The sequence below is a fragment of the Molothrus ater genome, chromosome 6 (genome assembly GCF_012460135.2).
Source record: "Molothrus ater isolate BHLD 08-10-18 breed brown headed cowbird chromosome 6, BPBGC_Mater_1.1, whole genome shotgun sequence".
NCBI classification, from domain to species: Eukaryota; Metazoa; Chordata; class Aves; order Passeriformes; family Icteridae; genus Molothrus; species Molothrus ater.
The window spans coordinates 893,585-913,143 of NC_050483.2; the positions used below are offsets into that span (position 1 = coordinate 893,585).

Genomic DNA, 19,559 nt, shown 5'->3' on the forward strand with positions numbered 1-19,559 from the left:
GTGGCCATCCAGAGTGCACAGCTCTCCCCCAGCCTGGGGGCATGGCTCTTCCTGCAGGACTCTGCTCTGGGGCACTGCTTCACCTCCATGGACACTCCAAGTCTTGGCAGAGTGTCCTGGCTGGCTCTCCATGGGATGGATGGAACACATCATGGGCATAGGAGCAGAAAAGCCAGAACAGAGAGAGCATTTGCACTCAGGATTAGGCTTTGTAGCAGCCACTCTATCCACTGGAGCTCACAAAGCTGCAAAACTTGGAATTTTAAATGCATTAAAGAGTTGTTTTAATTTCAAGTGACACTGTCAGTCCAGTTAGTGTTTGTCATTTCTGGAACATGACAGGAAAAGCAGTGAGAGAAGAGACAGTCTGATGCTGAAATGAGAAGTGTTTATCCTGTTCTGATGATCCTGTCCCGCCAGCCCCAGTGGCTCCTACATCTTCAGCTGACTCTGTTTCCACTGCTGTTTCTGAACTGTCTTCCTAAAAACTGGCTAGATGAAAAGCATTTGTGGTTCCCCCTGGGAGGGAGGAGGAAAGGTCAGGATTTACATGGTGATATTTACTGCCACAGATTCTGTACCAGCCATTCCAGAAACTCAGTGCTGCTCGTGCCCCTGAGTGAGCCCATCTAACTGCATACCCACACACCATCAGGGTTTCCCAGCAGCTTTAGGTAATTTTTTCTTCTTTCATTGCCAATCAACTGCAAATTACTCTTTGTAATTTTCCTACCAAAACCCCCATGTGAATCTGGCCTTCAAGGATTGGTTGCAGTAGGGAATGGGTTCCCTCTCTTTAGATTTCCTTTTATACTCACTTGAGCATCTAAAAAGTCGAGTCTAACAGGAAATGGGAACATATTCTTGTAAGAGTCCCCTTCCTTTGCCTCTCCTCTCCCTCCTTCCCCCTTGGAAAGTGGAAAGACTGCATCCTGCTAGTTTGTACTGCCTGAGAACTGGTGCTGTGCTCTCTCAGCTCCCCTGCTCTGCTCTGAACAAACCCTGAGCTGTGCAGCTGTCTGGGACAGGTTTGTATTTTATTAGAGCAGAAGAAAACACACAGAGAAAAAAAAGAAGTGTGAGAAACTCAGGTACTTTTTGCAAGCCTCATGATGCAGATGGCATGGAAGACTGTGTGTGACAAGAGGACAGATATCTTCTTATCTTCTGGCTTCTTCCTTCTTAGCACCATCACCCTTAACACCTCTGCAGAGCTCAGACCTTCTGACTTCTGTTTTCTCTACATTTTATTTACCATATGTGATTCCACCTGCAGCATGAGTGGAGAAATGGAAAAATCGGTGTAAAATAAGGATGACAACAGTATTCTAGTTGTGCCTTCAGTGTGCATCTGTCCCACCTGCCTTGATCATATATTGGGTACCCCTGCCACTCACATGAAGTTTGGATTTGTATTTACCAGAACTTCCAGGGACACTTTGGTTTTTGCAAGGACAAGGACTGTTGAACTGTTCTTTCATGCCTGGGACAGTTTGTTTCCACTTTAGACACTGTCACTTGTGGCCCACTGGTTTTGGTGGCCTTTCCCAACAAATGGCAACTTCTCCCTTAGCTTGTGGCTTTCCAGGGATTAGGTGAAGCAGCAGCCAGGGAATCTGTGTCTGCTGCTTTTGGTGTGACAGGCTCTCATCATGTCCCTGGGGAAGCTGCCTGGCCCTTTCTCCAGTGAAACATCTTCCATTTCTTGTGTTGGGATGGCAGAATGTCCCTGCCTGCAGAAGTCACCTGTGGAGTCATTTTGGGAGCTGAGGGCATGTTTGGGAACGACCTTGTGCAACAGATCTCACAGCAGATGGTGCCTTCAACTGCTCTGAAATATTCTTTGGATGTAGGTGTCAACCATGAACCAAAGGAAGCCTCTAAGGGTACCTCAGTGGTTAAGATAAGAATTATTCTTTGTTATTATTGTTACTGTTATTTTTATTGCTGTTTTTACTATTATTATTATCATTGTTCATGTGTCTAGGTAAGCATGAAGAATTCCCGGAATAGAACTCCCACCTAAACCCCATTCAAACCAAAATAAATTAGGTACTTAGATACTGAAGAGGATTAAATATTCCTACACCTAACATTAAACATCTGAGCGCCATTAGAAATCTGGGCTGAAGCGAAGGGAGAGAACAAAAACATTTGCATATTAAGCAGGCTGAGAAATGCTCATAAACCTGAAATTTTTATAATCAAAGAGATACTTTGGGAATTTGAATGGGAATTCTTTTCCCTTTTTTGTTATTTTTTTCTCTCCCAGCACAAAAGGACAGTAACACCACAAAATTTGTGGTGCAAAATATATTTTTAAAAGCCCAACCACACAAGTGGCTTTGACAGCAATTTGTTTCAATCAGTGGCACTGGGAATTATTGCTATCAGGAGAAGGAAGGGGCTGCTGTGCCTGCATTGTTTGCTGTAAAGCAGGACGAGAGCCACCCCATGTTGGTGTTAGTGATTTCATCAATGGCACAAATACACAGCCCTGCACTCTGCTCATGTCTTTTTAAAAAGCTCTCAGTTCACCTTTAGAAAAAAGCACCCAGGATTGTCTGAAATTATATATTTCCACTCTCTGTACTATTTTAACTCAGTTGGGCTCTGAGGCCGTGGTTCTTGTCCTGGCTTCCTCTCGACTCAATTATTGTAATTCATTATTAAATTGTTATTTGTTTTCATTCTTTATGCTGTCTGCTGCTTTTCAAAGCTCAGCAGCTAGATTTGTAATATGGAGAGCTCTGTTCCACTACATTGCAGCCTCCCCACAGCATTGTTTTGTTGGCATGTTCAGCAGCACATTGATTTAGATATTTAATTCTTTGCACATTATAGATTAATCAAAATCTATGCAGTACTTTAAGCATTTCTTGGGATTAGCATTTTTCCTTATCTGAACTGCAATCCAAAGACAAAGTTTTAAAGTTCTTGCAGTGTTTGTAACCAAAATACTGAGTCCAAATATTGTTGAGCTTTCAGGTTCATTCCAAGTCCAAAATGGGCTCTGGGTCTAGAATTTGCAAAGTCCATCTTGTTTTCATCAGCCAGTGTTCTCTAGGCAGATGAGAGTTTACTTATTCCTAGAGTAAGCAAAGCATTCTCTTAACCCTGTGTCTTTGGGTGCTGTTTCATCTCCTGGAGACCCAAAAGCACCCTCTGGTTTTGGGTGGCAGGGCTGAAATGTGTAAGTCATGTTCCCTGTACCCAGTGCCCCCTGCTATCGGTGCTCTCATTAATAAAGACAGAAGTGGTTCCTACATGCAAAGCACAGTCCAGCCTCCACCTTATCTCCAAGCATGTTCACACTTGCCTCTGCCCCAGACTCAATAGGACTTGCACTCTAAACAGTCTTTCACTGACAAATCAAGACTTGATAGTGCTGCAGACCTTTATTCTCTAATTCTTTTGCTTGCTTTTTCTGTCCTCCCTTACCTTACTCCTTTCATGGTGAAGTTCATTCCCTTTCCTCACTGTTGTCCCCTGTTTCTGCTACTTCCTATTTTTTCTTCTCCTAAACTACAGTTTCCCTTGCTCTCCCAGCTGGTTTCCTTTCAGCTGTTCTTTCTGCCCCATCAATTCCTTTTCTTTTTCAGCTTTTCCTTTCTCCATTTTTATCACCCTTTAAAAATTTTAATTTTTCCTGTCTTCTGTCTGTAGTTTCAAAAATTGTTCTCACTTTCTCTGTCTTTTCTCTTTCCCCAGTCTCTCTCCCTGAAGTCCATTTATTGGACTGTCTCTTGAATCCCATTCTTTCCCCTTCTTACCACATTTTCGCATACTCCCCACTTGTATGTCTCATTTCTAGCTGAGCTAAGCATTTGTCCCCAGGAAATGCCCCTGCCTGGGCTTGTCCCAATGTCCCTTTGTTTTCTGCAGCTTTTGTGATTCTCAGCGCACCTGTGTGCCTGAAGAAGCCATTCATCAATAAACAGAGGGCAGGCAATTCATCAAAGTTCTGTCCATGAATGTGCTGCCAATGTGCTTTCCTTCTTTATCCATCGGGCCTCCAAAGCCTGCCCTGGCACGGGGACAGTGGCTGGGCTGACAGGCTGCCTGATCCTGATGTTGTTTTACCTTGTCTTTACCATCTGTCAAAATGCACAGGGCTCTCTCTCCCCAGTACACCTCTTTTTTTCCTGTCAGAAAGTCATGGGCATTCCAGGTGTGTGTTTTTTGAAGTGACTGCCAATGTGGTGTGGCTTGACAGGATAATCTCCAGGGTTTATGAGCCAGGAGGCCAGGGAGACCCGTGCTGGACAGAATTTCCCTCCCTCCGTGTTCAGAGGACGTGGGTTTTGTCTGGAGCTTGCTGGCTGTGCTCCTCAAGGGCTGAGGTTCAGTCACCACGCTGGTTTGCTGCTCAGCCTGGCCTCAGTTTTGGTGGTTTCATTGGTATGTGCAGAGCCTGGGAGCAAGATACTGCCAGGACCCAGCCTTCAGCTGAAAACTGCGGATTGTGGAGGAGCCTTTACAAGGGTTCCAGTCTCCCCCAAGCATTCGGTTTTGTTTTTCTTCCATGGGAGAATTTCTTCCTCTGAAGGACACTAACAGAAAACTTCAGAACCTGGGAAGCAGACAGAATTGCCTGAGCCTTCCCTGCTCCTTGCAGTTAACAGGAAAATATGGAGGCATCAGGAAAATTTAATTATTCTTCCACAATTACTCTGAATTCTGAATTGCAGAAGTGAACTGTCTGTCTGCAGATACAGCAAACAGCTACAACCTTGTTTGAGTCTGATTTGTGCTCATCCACAATGATGGCTGCAGAAGCGATTCTCTTTTTTTTTTTTCTTTTCCATGAGGAGAGCATGATCCTGCAAAATTTGCATCACTTGCATTCGTGAGAACTGCTGTAGGTAAGAAGTTTCCAAACTCTATTTATCCATTGTCCAAAGATTTGCTGCTCTCCCTCCACACGCAGAGAGCTGTGATACCTTTTGGACCCTGCACATGCATACAATTTAAGAGTCACTATTCTTGGTACTTCCTCTGCAAGCCTTATGGGAAAAAAAAAATCACATTTATTTAAAGACATTTCACATTTCTGTTTTTGCAGTGAGCATAGCAGAGGGAGTTTAAAGCTTAGTGACTAAAAAAAATAAATCTATGTTATAGGTGTTGGGGGGCAATGTTTTGTCCCGTTTTTCTGTTCCAACTTTGGAAAAGAGTTGGTAATCTTTAAGTGCACTCAGGAGACTATAGCTTTTGTGCAGACATCTGCAAAGTGATTGAATTTTACCAATTGTGCAGGCACTCACACACTTATTAGACAATATTGCCAGAGCTATTTGGAAAGAAGGAGTTGAGAGAAAAGAAATTCTGCATGTGTGAAGGGGTTTCTTGTAGCCTGTTCTGGGGAAGAAATTTTTCAGCCAGTGTGGAATGGTGTGCGGGAAAAAAAATCTAAAATACATTTGGTTGTGCATTCTCACAGTCCTTTGACCAAGACTTGCTCAGACTTTGGCTTTGTTCGGTATTGTTAATTATTGTTGCAGACTTTTCTGCAGGGCTATTTTAACAGGTTTCAGTCAGTGTCATGTGTGTGACCGGTGGGAACCCTGCACTTCTGCCCGTCATACACACTCTGTGCCTGCTCTACAAAGGTAAAAAACAGCTGCAGCCTCCCTGTAAACTGCAATGTGAGCTTCAAGTGGCTCCTTTTCAAGGGGCTCTGGGGTCAGCCACAGGCTGCAAGGATGTCTGCTAACAGCATGGCTGTCTCACAGGGTTGAGACTGGGAAAGCAGTGGGACAAGCACGTTCCTGGCATTCCCAGAACAACACGCTGGGCATCCCTTCTCAAAGTTGTAAAAAATTAATATGCAGGGCATTTATTGAGGATTCCACCAGCATGTCATGGACTTAGGTGTGTGTAAATGCTGCCTGGTGATGCCGACACATTGCTCCTCTGAGGCTGGGACGTGATTTTTGTGATCGCTCCCAATGCCGTAGCCCTGCTGGGCGAACTTTCAAAGGTGGGTAGAAATGTGTTTGCACATCAAAGCAGGCAATTTATTTCACAAACACCAAGGTGTCCAGTTATCTCTTTTGCTTATGCAAATATGAATTGTCACAAGCACAACAGCTGTGCCTTCCCTGCAATTATTTCCATAAGGTAGCGGATTGCTAACTGAAGGAGACGTGCCTGTGATGCTGCCTGGGGAGTGTTTCTGGGGGATGGGTTGCACAAGACAAGAAGGGTACAGATAGTCCAGTGGCACTCGGGCTCACTCATTCAGAGCGGTGCAAAACGGGCATTGTGAAGTCTGGATCCGGGGACAGTTTTGTGAGAAAGCTCAGCATCTGGATTGAGGGTGAAGACTGGACCCCTGGGCCATGCTATGCCCATGTCAATTTGGGGTGTGATGTCTTCTCATCCATGCTGTGCGGCACTGTTGGGTCTTCTGGACTCAGACCCGCGTTCCTTAGGCTTTGCCCAGGGATTTGCAGGGCACCCGGGGGTTGGATGCGAGCGTGTGTACAGCGAGCATCCCCGGGGAGCCTCCCCGCTCGTTCCCCGGCCGGACCCCGCGGCAGAGCCGCATCCCGCGCATCCTTCCCTTCCGAACTCCGTCCCGCAGCACCGCCCGCCGCCTTGCGGACCCTGCGGGCACTCCGGCGCGGGCGGCCACGGCCCGGCGGTGCCCCCGAGCCCGGGGCCGCGGTGGTGCCGCGATGCCCCGGCCGGGCCCCCTCCCGCGGGCTCCCCTATGAGGTCAGCGCGGCGCGGAGGCCCCGCCCGCGGCCCCGCCCGCCCGCCCGCGGCCGCAGGGGGCGGCGGGCCGCGCTCCGCCCCGCGGCCGCCCCGCTCCCGCGTTCATTTCATTCCTCCCCTCATTCCGCGCATTCCTCGCATCGCTGGCGCCGCGCAGCCCGGCCGGGAGCCCGGCCCGCCCCGCCGCCGGCCGGGCAGCAACTCATCCTCCGAGGGCTCCGTCCGCCGGCCCGCGGCAACCTACGGCCGCGGTATAAATAGCCGGGCGGCCGATTAAAAATAGGCGCGGGACCATAAATAGCCGGGGCGGCCCGGGGGCGGCGGGCGAAGTTTTGCCGTCGGAGCGCGGCGCGCTGGCGGTGCGCGCAGGGACCGCGGCGCGGAGGTAAGCGGGGCCGCGGGCGCTTTGTGCGGCGGGGCGGGGGGCCCGTCCCGGCCGGGGGCGGCCCGAGGGGGGGCCCGGAGCCCCCGCAGGTGCCGGGGCAGGCGGGCCGGGGGCCGCGGCGGGGGCAGAAGTTGCTCGGCGCGGAGTTGTGGCGCTGCGGGGCCGCGGCCGGAGCTGCAACAGGCGCTGCCGCCCGCCCCGCTCCGCTGCGCTCCCCCGCTCGCACCCAGTGGCCTGAGTCACCGCCCGGCACCGGGCGCGCTCGCACGCCGCTCGCACTCTCTCACTCTCTCTCTCGCACACACACAGGCTCTCCCCCTCGCACACGCGCGCACCGATCCTTGGCATTTTTCACATATTTTGTTGGTTTTTTTTTTCCCGCGGGGAAGCACGCAAGCCGGGAGCAGCCCCGGGCCGGGCGCGGAGGCTCGCAGCGCTCAGCAGCCATCCCCGGCGGCCCGGCCTGGCGCGGAGCTCCCAGCTCTGCCTCCCTCCCCTGGCTTGTTTTCCTCTAAAAGATGAAAGAAGGAATGTCCTTTTTCGCTGCTGCTTCTCCTTCTCCAGAGCTGCTGCTGCTGCCGCCGCCGCTGCTGGTTAATTGCACATTCAAGTGGAAAATTTTCGGGAGTCAGCAGAAACATTGTATCCAAAAAAGACAAAGTCGCAGTTACAGCAACACCGAGGAGATTGTCCCTGGAAAACTTCCTTTCGGTAGGAACCGCAAGGTTTTTTTGGTGGTTTTTTTGGTTTTTTTTTTTTTTTTAAATTTCTCGGCGAGGTTTTGAAGAGCTCCATCGCACAGCTGGTGCGGAGGGCCGGTGGCAGCCTTTGTTCGCAGAGGAGCGCTTTCAAAGGAAGTACACTTCCAAGGGGGAGGGAAAACTTATACAGTGCGCCTTTTGTACCCAAATTAAAACAAAGCGGCCCCCTCCACACAACCAAACAAAAACAGCGAGGCGAAATAAAGCGAGAGGAGGGGGGAAATATCTCTGTTTTCACCAAGGAAAAAAGTTTGTGCTCCTGCCTCTGTCGAGCACGGTCCTAGTCGAGATTTTTCTCCTCTTGAAATCTGTTTTAAGTTGGACGGTGTTACCAGTATAAAAATATTTATGAAACAATGAAATACCAGCCACCCACGTTTCTCAGGAGAGTTGTTAACTTATTAGAAACAAGTGCCTGCCTTTGATATGAAGAAATGAAAAGTGACCTCCAGAAGTGCTGGAAAGTTAGGGAGCAGTTCTGCCCTGCGCTCTCTGAATGTAAATGGCTCCCAGGATTTTTTTAAACTGCTCCTTTCTAGGCAAGAAAGGGCAAGAAACATCAGATTATACCGGTGTTTTCTGACTTAAAGTAGCGTGTATAAGAAATATAAGCTGAAATGGGAGAGCCTCAGGGAGGAAAAAGTCCATATGCAATTGTATTCCTGTATTAGCAGGAGCATATTTGCTTTCTCTTCGTGCTGATAAAGTTTGGAAATGCAATCGTGCAGGTTAGCGGTTCCACAGAGCTGGGTAAGGGCTAAGTTGGAGCTGTGTGTGGATAACATGCCTGGCTGCATGCTCAGTTATTCTGCAGCACATCTAATATGGAAATCTCTGTGGGAATGCCTCTAACAGGAAAATTCATGTAAATAACTACGTGCTACCTGCAATTGAATATGAAAACAAAAATGATTATAATTACATTAAGACTTAATTTAACATTATGTAGGGTTCTTCTTACAACCCTAGATTGGGAATGTGTGTCTGTAATGTATGATGTATTCTACCTCTATAAATAGTTGGGGAATACCATTACAGAATATTAGATTGTACTGATGGTAAGATGGTGCTGTTAAAAATGACACAGACCTGGATATTAAATTACTTCTGGGGGTGGGAGGGAAGTTGCATGTTTGTATGTGAACATATGTATTTTTATATACACACGTATACACACAGGCACACTTTATTTGGGAATAGAAATACCGGAATTAATACAGCAGATGTTCTTGAAACACAAAACTGAAGATTTTATATTTGGGTCACATTCTGAAGTTGCAAGTTTTTAAAATCCACTTTTTGAAATTATTTTCGCAAAGGGTAAATATTTTAGAGGCACATTTATTTTTTTACCTTTGTGGGAAAACACATCTTTTCACACTACACTGGTGTTTAATTAGATCATAAAGAGTTTCCTATACCAGTAGGGATAATTCTGCATTTTGTTTGCTCCAGGTTTTTATCAGCTGACCAAGCAGAAATTTTGGATGCAAAGGATTTCTTTCAATTTTTCTTCTTAGCAATCTAGAAATACCTTTGGAAAGTTCTTTATTGCTATATACAGTCTATGTATTTTGAACATCCATCCTGCTTACACCACTTTGGTGAAGTAAATATTATTGGCTTTTTCAGCCAGGAGAGCAAAGCAACAGCTCTTGAGGTTCAAATTGTGGTTTTATATTCTCCACAGTTTCTTAGTTGGTGCTGAGTGGGATGTACAGGAGCACTGAAGCCAAGGAAAAATGTTGATTTGACAGGAGTCTTTACTAGACGCACTTAAAGGAGTTTTAATTAAACAGGCAGAAAAGAACAGCAGAAACTTAATTACGAAGTAGCCCCGGCCGTGAGTGTCCAGCTGAGCAATGATAGCGTGTGGGGATGTGTGTGCTGTGTTTGGTGTCGCTTGGAACCACTGGGTTTTTGTTGTTGTTGCTGCTGCTGGATGCTGTAGTGGTTTTGGATATTGTTAAAGTGGTTTCTGGGCTTTGTTTGTCCATGCCTGAAAAAGTTAAGTTCAGTTGAGTCACATGCTGAGGGAAAAATCCATTTCTTCCTTCTTTCTGTTTAAGCTGCCTTTGTGAAAATGTTGTAAGCAAACTTTCAAGGTACAGTGCAGGCAATACAGGAATAAAGACTTCAGAGCTATTGAGAAATAATGGCAACTTTCTTTAAAAAAAAGTGAAAGGTAAAAACATGCAGTTGTGTATTATGATACAGCTGTCAGTTTTCAGTCTGTAAAGTAGGATGGTTACACTGCTGGAAGAATTTCACCAGAAGTAATCTCATTTTATTAGGACGTGCCTAAGATTGTTCCCAAAACATGGAGATTTACTGTACAGTTCTGGATGTGTGTGTTTGGGAGAAGATTACTTTCAAACCTGTTATGAGCACTTTGTTTCTTACTGGGTACACACCATATAAATATATATATATATATATATAAAAATATGCACATCACTCATTCTAGCTGGTATTTCTTCATGTCATTAATATTAACCCTGTACCCCTCTGAAGATGGTTTAAAACCTGTCTTTCTGTAGTGATTCCATTTATCCAAAAAGAAAGTATTGGCTGGATCCAGTCCTTGCTCAGGTTAAAGTGACCAGGATGACTCATAGGAATAAACATTTGCTGGATCAAATACTGAGATATTTACAGCATATGCTTTATGTCCATGGTTGGTGTGATGTTTGATGTCTAAAGAAGGACATCTTTGATTTAAAAGAATATTGATTTGACACACATACTTTTTCAAATTTCTGCTCGGGGCTTATGTTCTGCTTAACTTGTAATCTGCCTAAGACTGGAAGGCAAATTTCTGTTAACAGCTGATCATTCATTCCATTCGGGCTCTTATTCATAGCATGTGCAAATATGAGGCGAGGGCTGACTTCTTAGAAATCTTGTCTAAATTCAGGTTAATTCCATCAACTTCATACAGCCTGTTGCTGGATTACATTGGCTGTAATGAGGGTGCAAATTGGCCCTTTAAAAATGATTTTGAAGTCCCCAGCTCATCAGAGGGCCCTACCTTTTCATGAGAGAAATAATCCTTTTTTCTGGGACCTGAGGTTTAATTTCTGTTGTGCCGCCGTGTTGCGCTCTGCCATGAACGCTTGCCGCGAGCAGGGATGGTTTATATTCCTAAACTGCAGCTCTTTTCTGTTAAAGAATTATTTGAATCTCAACAAAATTTTAGAACTTTCAGGAGGTAAATCATCTCCCTGCAAGCAAGGGCTGTTCCAGGTTTTGTGGCAGTTTGTACAAGTGCTGTATAATTTAGATTGCATCCTGTGATGTATGAACAGATGAATGGCATTATTAATTGTAAAGCCAACTGACTCTAAGCTGTGCTGAAGACACAGTTTTAGGAAAAAAATCTCTGCAATAAATTCCCACTTTATGACCATATCTCGCTCTCTGTTCTTGGGCAAAACTCCTTTTGACTTTTGCAAGTGGAACAAGGATGGAATAATATTTCCTGGAATAATTTTGTGTTTGGTTTTAATGATTGCTCATTTCCAAAACAGAAGAGAGTGAAAAGTTGCACACCTAAGTCCTTTGAGGCAGCAACTTCAGATTTGCTCCTCAGATCTGTCACATAAAATTCAGCTAAGTGTTTTCTGATTTAATACAACAAACCTCTTGTTTTTGTGATCCCACTGTAGTCACTGTGAGTTTCATCTTGTCATTTGAAAAGCCAAAATTTCTGTCTGTGCTGATGCAGAGTCAGCAACTTTTATACTGGATCAGGTTATTAATATTCAACCAGAATTACACTAATTTCAAAATACAGGGATAGAAATCAAAACCTGGCTCCTAACAACTAACTGGAGTAATTCTACCTAGGAAGTTCTCAAGGAATAACCACCACAGCTCCATGCCCTCGTTGCTGGGGTGGATTTTGGTGCGCGGGTCTGGGACGCGATGGAAATCCGCGAGTGTGGGAAGGGTGTGCAGTTGCTTGCCCGGTTGGCGCAGGGCTCTGACCCCATTTCCTGGTCCCTCCAGCCTGTGCCTGGCTTATCAGAGGCAGCCTGTTTTAGTTTGGCTCCTGTCCAGTCCGAGGTATCACCTACAACTTTTTGTTCTTTGTCTTCTGCTCGTTGTTTACTGGAGCAGCGTGATTATTGCCCCTGCATCCTGCCGGACCTTGGCAGCGCCTGCTGGGCTTTCCAGCTCTCCTTAGGCTTTCCCTAAAGCTGGGGGTCAGAGCCCGTCTGGGTGGCTGCAGGAGCACACGAGCATGGAATCCAAGTGTATTTGCTAGCAGGTCAGGAGGTAGAATGCGAAATCTCCATGTGTGGGGAGGGGGAAGGGATGAAAGTTTGGGATTATGTGTAAAACTATTAAAATGCTATTGACTGGGAATCTAAAACAATGACGAGTGCTGTTGTTTTTACAGATACATGAACTGAAAACTGCTGCTAATGATGGGAAATGTTAATTATGTGAGAACATATTGAACTTATATTCTCTGGCATGAACTTTTTTAAATGCATCAACTGTGCTGCCTTTTATGCGCACAGCTTTCTAATTATCATAATTCAGTACAGCTCTGGCTTTTGGAAAGAGTTCAAGTGCAATCTCAACTTAACATGAAAGGAGTTGTTTTTTTTTTTTAACTAAGAATGTTCAAGAACAATTTGAAAAGATAATCTAAAAATGCTACATACTTAGCTGGGTATAAGTCAGAAATAAATATGTTCCCATAACTGCCTATCAAAGCAGAACAGATTATTAGAACAGAAAGTTATCTATTTTTCTCATTATGTCTTTCACACTCCTACAGAACACAGCTAAAAGCACATTTTCATAATTGAATATCATAGACAGACCTACTATATATTGATTGACAGTAGTTTTTATTTTGTCAATTTTTGTAATGACTGAGTAGATTGCTGTGTTGTTATGAAAAGATTATTTCTCCTCAAATAGTAAGATTTAGTTTTTTAGATAAAGCAGGAAGACAACTTTCATGATACATTTGGTATTAATGTGTTCCTGTAACATATTCAAGTCCCCTTGCAAATGGTTGTTACTGGTCAGTTTTGCTTGTCTTTGTGGAACTTAAGGGGGTTGTTGAAATATCAGGTTTTTCTAAAGTACTCAGAACTGGTTTGGGTTTTATTTTTTGTTCTTAGTTTTGTTTTGATTGTGCTGGTTTGTTTGTTTTTTGGTTTTTTTTTTTTTTTTTGAGAAGGAAAAGTAAATTTCATGTAACTTGCGCTTTAATTGTCCTTTCAATTTTTTTTTGAATGTGATCAAATTGCTGGTTTCCACATCACACACTCCCCACCATTTTTGGTCTTTTCCGTTACTACAGTACATGCTACATTTCTGAAATGCAAAGAAAGCCCCAGTGAAACAAAATGACTTCATTTGAGCTGGCACTTAAGAGTAGAATTCACTTCCATAGTGCTGAAATAAAAGAAGCCAAGTGTTTTAAATAGCCACTCCCCTAGGCCAGAGTGTTTTTAGAAAAGCTCATTGTCTAGATTTGAGCTGTAGCAGTATGCCTGCCTCTGTTAAATCTCCTGATCCAGACAGCTCGATTTCTAAAGTCGACATCTGGTTTACTCTTTGTTCACCTGTTTAAAAAAAAAATGCAAATAGGCGAGTGTGCCATTGCCCTAGAGCTCTGCAAAAAAAAAAATAAAAATGCTGTTGACAGTTTGTCAAATAGTGCTTCTAGTCTAAGACTGCAGTGGCCTATTGTTATGCCAGCAACAGGCAACAGAAGTTGTGGCACCATATGGCCGGTATATGCTTCAGATAAGCTATCTGTTAATTTAGCTTATCAGTGGTGGTTTGATATGCTTCGTGTTTGAATCGCCAACCAGTATGGCCTTGGGTACTTTTGGTGCCAAATTATTCCTTAACATTATAGACATCACAATTATTCCCTTGGTGGAATCTCTCACCATTCATTCACCTCACGGTGCTGTGAACAGCAATGCTTATTTTTGGAATTAGTTGGCATGGTTTGTTTGGTTTTTTTTTTTTTTTTTTTTTTTTTTTGGTGTGGTTTTTTTTTTTTTTTTTTTTTACATGGTTGTCTTTCTATTGGGAAATTATAACTCAGGAATGACATTTTGGTTTTGAGGGGAGAAAATGTCAGAAAAGACTTTGGAAGAAAAGGTAAATTCATGGAGGTTTAGGGGATTAAAGCTTCTGTTATGTGTATATCAATTGAAAAAAATATGATGGTCTGGGACAATAGTTAATGGGAAAAAGGAAATTTTATTCACACCTAATCTATCACCAATATCAGTGCATACTTTTTGTCTTGTCCTAAAGGTGCTTTACAGCTTAAAATCAAAAAGCAAAACTCTGTAAACAGTTTCCACATCCCTGGTTTTACCTTCATTCTTTCAAAAAAAATTAACCTTTAAAACCAGTCATGTCCCTATATCTGCTGTCAGCTGATCTTTGACGATTTTTTTCCCCCGCTTTTTCCACAATCAACTGAAAGACAAGAAGACTGGAAGAGTCACTGGAAGTTCCTTCATCTTCCCCCTAGCCCTGCCTTTCTTTGGGAGTAATTATTCTGTAGCAGGAGAAGTTTCCAGCCATAAATAGGGTCTTCCATTCAGTTCTCTATGGTGTCCTTAGGGCTGGATGTGCCTGTGCTGCTCTCTGACCTTGCAGCACATTCCTGTCTCCTGCCCCACAGGCTGGGCCTGCCTGTTCCTTGCAGGGCACCCCAGCTGTCCCTGGCTGCCTGGACCCTCCTCTTTCCTTGGGAGCACATTCTTGCTCTTGGTTCAGCTCTCCTGCCCTTGGATCCCTGGGATTTTTTTGTTTCTCTCCTTTTGCAGTGCAGCTTGCCAGGTGCTCCTTCCCCGTGCCCTCTGCTGCTGCTCATGGACATGGTGTCCCTGTGGGGTCCCTTTCCTGCTGCTCCCAGCCCTTCCTTGCCCTGGATATTGAAAAGAAAGGGCCACTTGTGCTTGCCATGCCTTTCATGTCCAGGTCCTTAATGACCAAGAAACGGACTTAGATTCTCTCTCAAAGAAATTTACAATCATCTTCTGAACCTGTTTGCTGACATCACTTTTTTTTTTAGCAAAGAGAAGCAAATTATTCTCCATTTGAAGCAGAGAAATGTGAGCAATTTGAGCAGTGGGCCACTCTTTACCATTTCACTGAAGTCCACCCAGATGAACTGCCTGGAAAAAGGCAGGAGCTGACAAAGCACCCAGGGGCCGACTGGGTGGGCAGTGAAATGAGAGGTGATGCTCCCACCTTGCTGCTCTGCCTCAGCTGATGTTGGCACCTGCACAAAATGAGAAAGGCTCCCTGCTCTTGGCTTGGCATCTGAGCCTGCTGCAGGGCTTCTGGTTTCTCTGCAGGGACATGAAATGTGTGTGTCTGTCCACTTCCAGCTGGTTTGGGGCTTGCCCCCAAATTTTAAATCTGTTTTAAAATCTGTAAATCTCAGATTTAGAGCTGAGGGCCATGGTGTGGCTCATGCAGTTTGGTGACAGCAGTGTTTTTTGGCTTCTGGGCATTGCAGGTTAGAGCTGTGATCTCCCATCCTGGTGTGATTAGGGGCAAGGTAAGCAAAGAGCCTGGGAAAGGAGGGCTGTTGAGCCTTTCAGCTCTCTGGGGCATGTGTGCATCTTCCCTGAGAGTTATTTCTAAGTGCCTGTGAGAGGCAATTTTCAGTTCACTGATGTATCCAGTTACCACCAGTTACCATAATGGGTATGGCTGTCTTTGGATTGCTGGCTCCCTGAAAACATAACAAATCTATGTTGATTTAGTACCATAGGACACATCTTTGTGGGGGCTATTTTGATTAAACTCCAGAGCCTGTGAAGTTTTAGTTTATTTGGTATCTCCTCAACTTGGCTTTACTGGTGTTCCATTGGTTTCAGCCACTGCTTTGTGATAGGAAATGCACAGCTCCAAATAATGTGCATTTTGCTCATTAAATTGACTATTACTTATGCACAGTAATTTCTTTTCCTGCTTCTTGGCATATTTTCTGTATGCTTACTGAGCAGCTGTAGATAAGCAGTTGAAGGGGCACATTTGGAAGACAGTTTTAAGTATGCAGCTTCCTATACAGATTCACTTTAGCCTCTAGCATTAGTAATATTTTTTTGCGGGTGAAACAGTGACCCATAAATAACTTTATCATACAAAATCTCTAAAAACAATATGACGAAGTCCAAAGGGTAGTAGAATTTTAATAGTTCTTGGTTGCTTGGAAAATTAACTAATATTCTGGCTTCTGAGATTTTGGAAACAAATTAAAGAGCCCTTTTTTTAGGTAGCAGGCTGCTTTTAATGGTTCTCCTGTATTAAGGAGAGTACAGTATTGTAGGTTATTTATTTCTGGGCATGCAGTACAGGGTGAAGAGCCTGCAATTCAGCTTGCAATGCCTCTGTGCCCTGAGGTAAACTCTATTTCACAAAGGGAATTTTGATTATGGTCTACTGCTCTGTAGCATAGTGGAGGCTTCAAGAGGCAAGTGGTAAATGCTACCAAAGAAAAGCTGGATTGGAGCCACTGACGTCATCTGAGTAAATCTGCTGTAGGACTATAGCCATAAAATGACTGCCAGCCACCGAGCGCACTTTGGCCTTTTCTTGTCAAGTGTTTTAACTGCTGCTTTTTTCTTTGCTTTCCTTTTTTATTTTTCTCTGAGCAAGATGCATTTTGTTTTGGGGTTTTTTTTTTTTCCCCCTTTGCTGGTTGTGCACAGGGGTGAAATACAGAAATGCCAACATCCCCCTCCATCCCCAGCACGCTGCAAGTGGCTGCAGCTTGCAGTTCAAAAATTAAAAGTAAACCAGTACTTTTCCATACATGAGCCTGGCAGAATTCAGCTTCCATCACCAGCTATTTTTTAGGTGCAAGAGCCTGGCAGTTCAAGTTACAGCATACTGATGAGATTTGTGTTGTGGGCAAAAAGGGTTTTGATGCTCTGGAAGGCGTGCTTTCCTCTGGAAGAGCTCAGTGCATAAAAACGGCTGGGCTTGAATTCTGAATTAGCACAAAATGCAGGGGGGTGTGTGAGAGCACTTAAAATCCAGTGTTAGTCATTGCTTTAGGATTGACCTCAGCAGTTTCACTCGCTCCTGGAACAAAACTTCCCTGGCTGTTTGTTACCAGCCAGTCTCTGATGGTACTTTGTGTGCACAGCTGAAGACACCAGGTGCATTAACAGTGGCAGCTCTAGCTCTAATCATTGACTAGACTACCTCTAATCACTGATTAGGGTGTAGCAGTCATACCTGTACCTAAGGGTATCTCTAAAAATGCATTGATATCCCAGCTGCTCTCCACTTGGATTTCAGCTCTGTCAGGACTACAATGAAAGTACTCAAGTTTTTGACAGTGGACTTTTAATTCAATTGTCAACATTCTCTTGAAATGAATTTCCAGGATGTTTAACACACCATTTTTAAAAAGCAGAGTTCACTGTAAAACACATTAATAATTATTAGCTCATTTGTCCCATGACAATATTTGTTTGCTTGATTGATGTACTTTTTTTTTTACTTTAAAATAAAAACTAAGCATCACTGTTTTTGAAGTTTGAGTCTTATGATCAGAAATATATTAAAACCAGTATCTTATCCATGAATCATTAGATGAGTCAGTTCCTGAAACCACTACAAGCCTTGCAGTTCTTGGCTTGGGCTGAAAGCAGGAAATCCAGGCTTCAATAACTTCCTTTCCCAGTACTGGCTATAGCAGCCTTCGTGGTTAGTATATGCTGCTTTTGTAAGCAATAGGAAGATGTATGTCTGAGGAACAAAGGCACTCGAGTCAATTTGCTGAAACTGTTTATAATTTGTGGTCTTGATTTGAATGTCAGGATGCACTGGCATATACTGCCTTCTGTGCTGCAGTACATTTTCCAGCAGTCATATTCAGCATGTGAAATAAAGGGAACACATTATGGGACAATTCTTGGACAAAACCCATCTAATCAGTTTTCCAGAAAACGGGAAGATGTTTTTGTGAAGTCATCCAACTCCTGAAGACTAATGGGAGTGAGAACTGAGCACATAGGAGTAAATTTAAAATGTTTATTTAGCAGTTACTTTGTTTTATGCTTGTGCAACAAGCTATTTTTATTCTGTTTCAGTGCTCCAAAAGGGCTTGAAAAAAACCCAACCCCAACTTGGAACCTATAAAATAAAAACACATGATTTGTTCTCAGTTTCTCTCTCTCTCTCTTTTTTTTTTTTTTTTTCCTTTTTTTTTCAGTGAAAACTGTTTGCCTCCTCATAATCAAGGACACATTGATTGTCTCTGTGTCAGTGGAGCATTGTTGGCTGCAGAATCTTGTTGGAGTGCCTGTATGCTCTGACATCTGTGCAAGGGGATGAACTATTTACCTTTTGGAGCTAATGGGGCCAGATTCAGGCTTGGTACAACGTTGGTCTTAATGTGTTTTCACCTGGAAAGTGTTCAACCCTTTATGCCTTTCTTAAATATTATGAAAGATAGTTTGATATCTTGTACTTATTATTTGGTTAATTTAACTCAAAATAATTAGCAGCACATAAAGGCCAAACCCATCTTCTTTAATTATTCTTTTTATTCTTCCCTCCAAAATATAATTTGTTTTTAACAAACCAGGAAGAATAAGAGTATTGAGAGCAACAGATTAGTAGGTACTACATTTAAAAAGGAAGTCTACTTTTGACAGGGTTAGTTAAACTGTATATGCAGAATTGGTAAAAAACAAATGCAGACCTCTTCTTTTAAACAGGCAGAACTGGGATTTTTGGCATGACAGTGAGCATCCAAGCAAGCTGCTTTGTTGAATTTGAGGGGCCAGGATTTCTCTCAGAATACTTAAAGGGATGCTAGTGGTGCAGAGAGCGTTTGAAGAAATCAAAACCAGAGTAACTGCTCCATGATTGCAGCTTCTCTGCTGCAGGGAGCTCAGAGTGATCTCCAAGTGCCTCCTGCTCTGCTTCTGAGGGCAGGATTTGCTGTGAGGCTGAGGAGGGAGGGCAGTGCCAGCCCAGACCTGCAGAGATGAGGGCATGAGGCTGAGCAGTGCACAGCAGCCTTGGCACAGGGGAGCTGCAGCAACATGAGCCTTGTGGAGCCAGGCTGCCCTGTCTCACCTTCCTTCTCTGTCACGCTCCTCTGGAAGATGCTTGCACCGCTGCAGGAGGCTCCTGGGGAGGCAGGCACCATTCCTTCCTTGCTCTGGGCTGGTACAAGGGCTGCTGGAGCCCCAGGGGCTGTGCTGGAGCCCCAGCTGTTGGTGCTCACGGGAGGAGAAGCCTCCCTCAGGTTGTCCCCTGTGCCATGGAGGCAGATGCTGGTGCTCCAGGGATTGCAGTGCTGGGCATCACACAGCCCATTGTGGGTTTAGCTTGCTGCATTGTAATTAACTCCTTGTCATAACAAGAATTATATTAATTAACTTACTACAATAACAAGGATGTTCTTCCCGCTGCTCCTGCTTGCTGATTTTGGGACAGAAATCTCACTTCTTTCCTGTTTTCTGTTTGAGGGAAACTGTAAGCACTTGAGCAGTGGAGAACAGCACTGGCTTTTCACAGCATCAAAGCAAATGTAAAAAGAATTGTTCGTGTTTGTGATCGTAAGAAGTGCAATTTTCTATTAATTAATGTTAAACAACAGATTGTTTAACACGGGGAAGGAGAACAAAGGGAGGAACCTTCAAGTGGAATAAGCATCTAAA

General features: G+C 44.2%; 1 protein-coding gene across 3 annotated transcripts in view; it reads left to right on the forward strand.

The window, feature by feature from the left end:
* Nucleotides 1-6,998: 6,998 nt before the first annotated feature.
* Nucleotides 6,999-19,559, forward strand: part of TEAD1 (TEA domain transcription factor 1) — a 157,136-nt gene continuing 144,575 nt past the window's right edge. For 2 of the 3 annotated variants that reach the window (XM_036383867.1, XM_036383863.2), the window contains exon 1: nucleotides 7,708-7,819. The gene's annotated coding sequence lies outside the window, so the exon portion shown is untranslated. Of the gene's footprint in view, nucleotides 7,109-7,707; nucleotides 7,820-19,559 lie in introns of those variants that run through there. The other variant, XM_054515141.1, reaches the window with a different exon arrangement.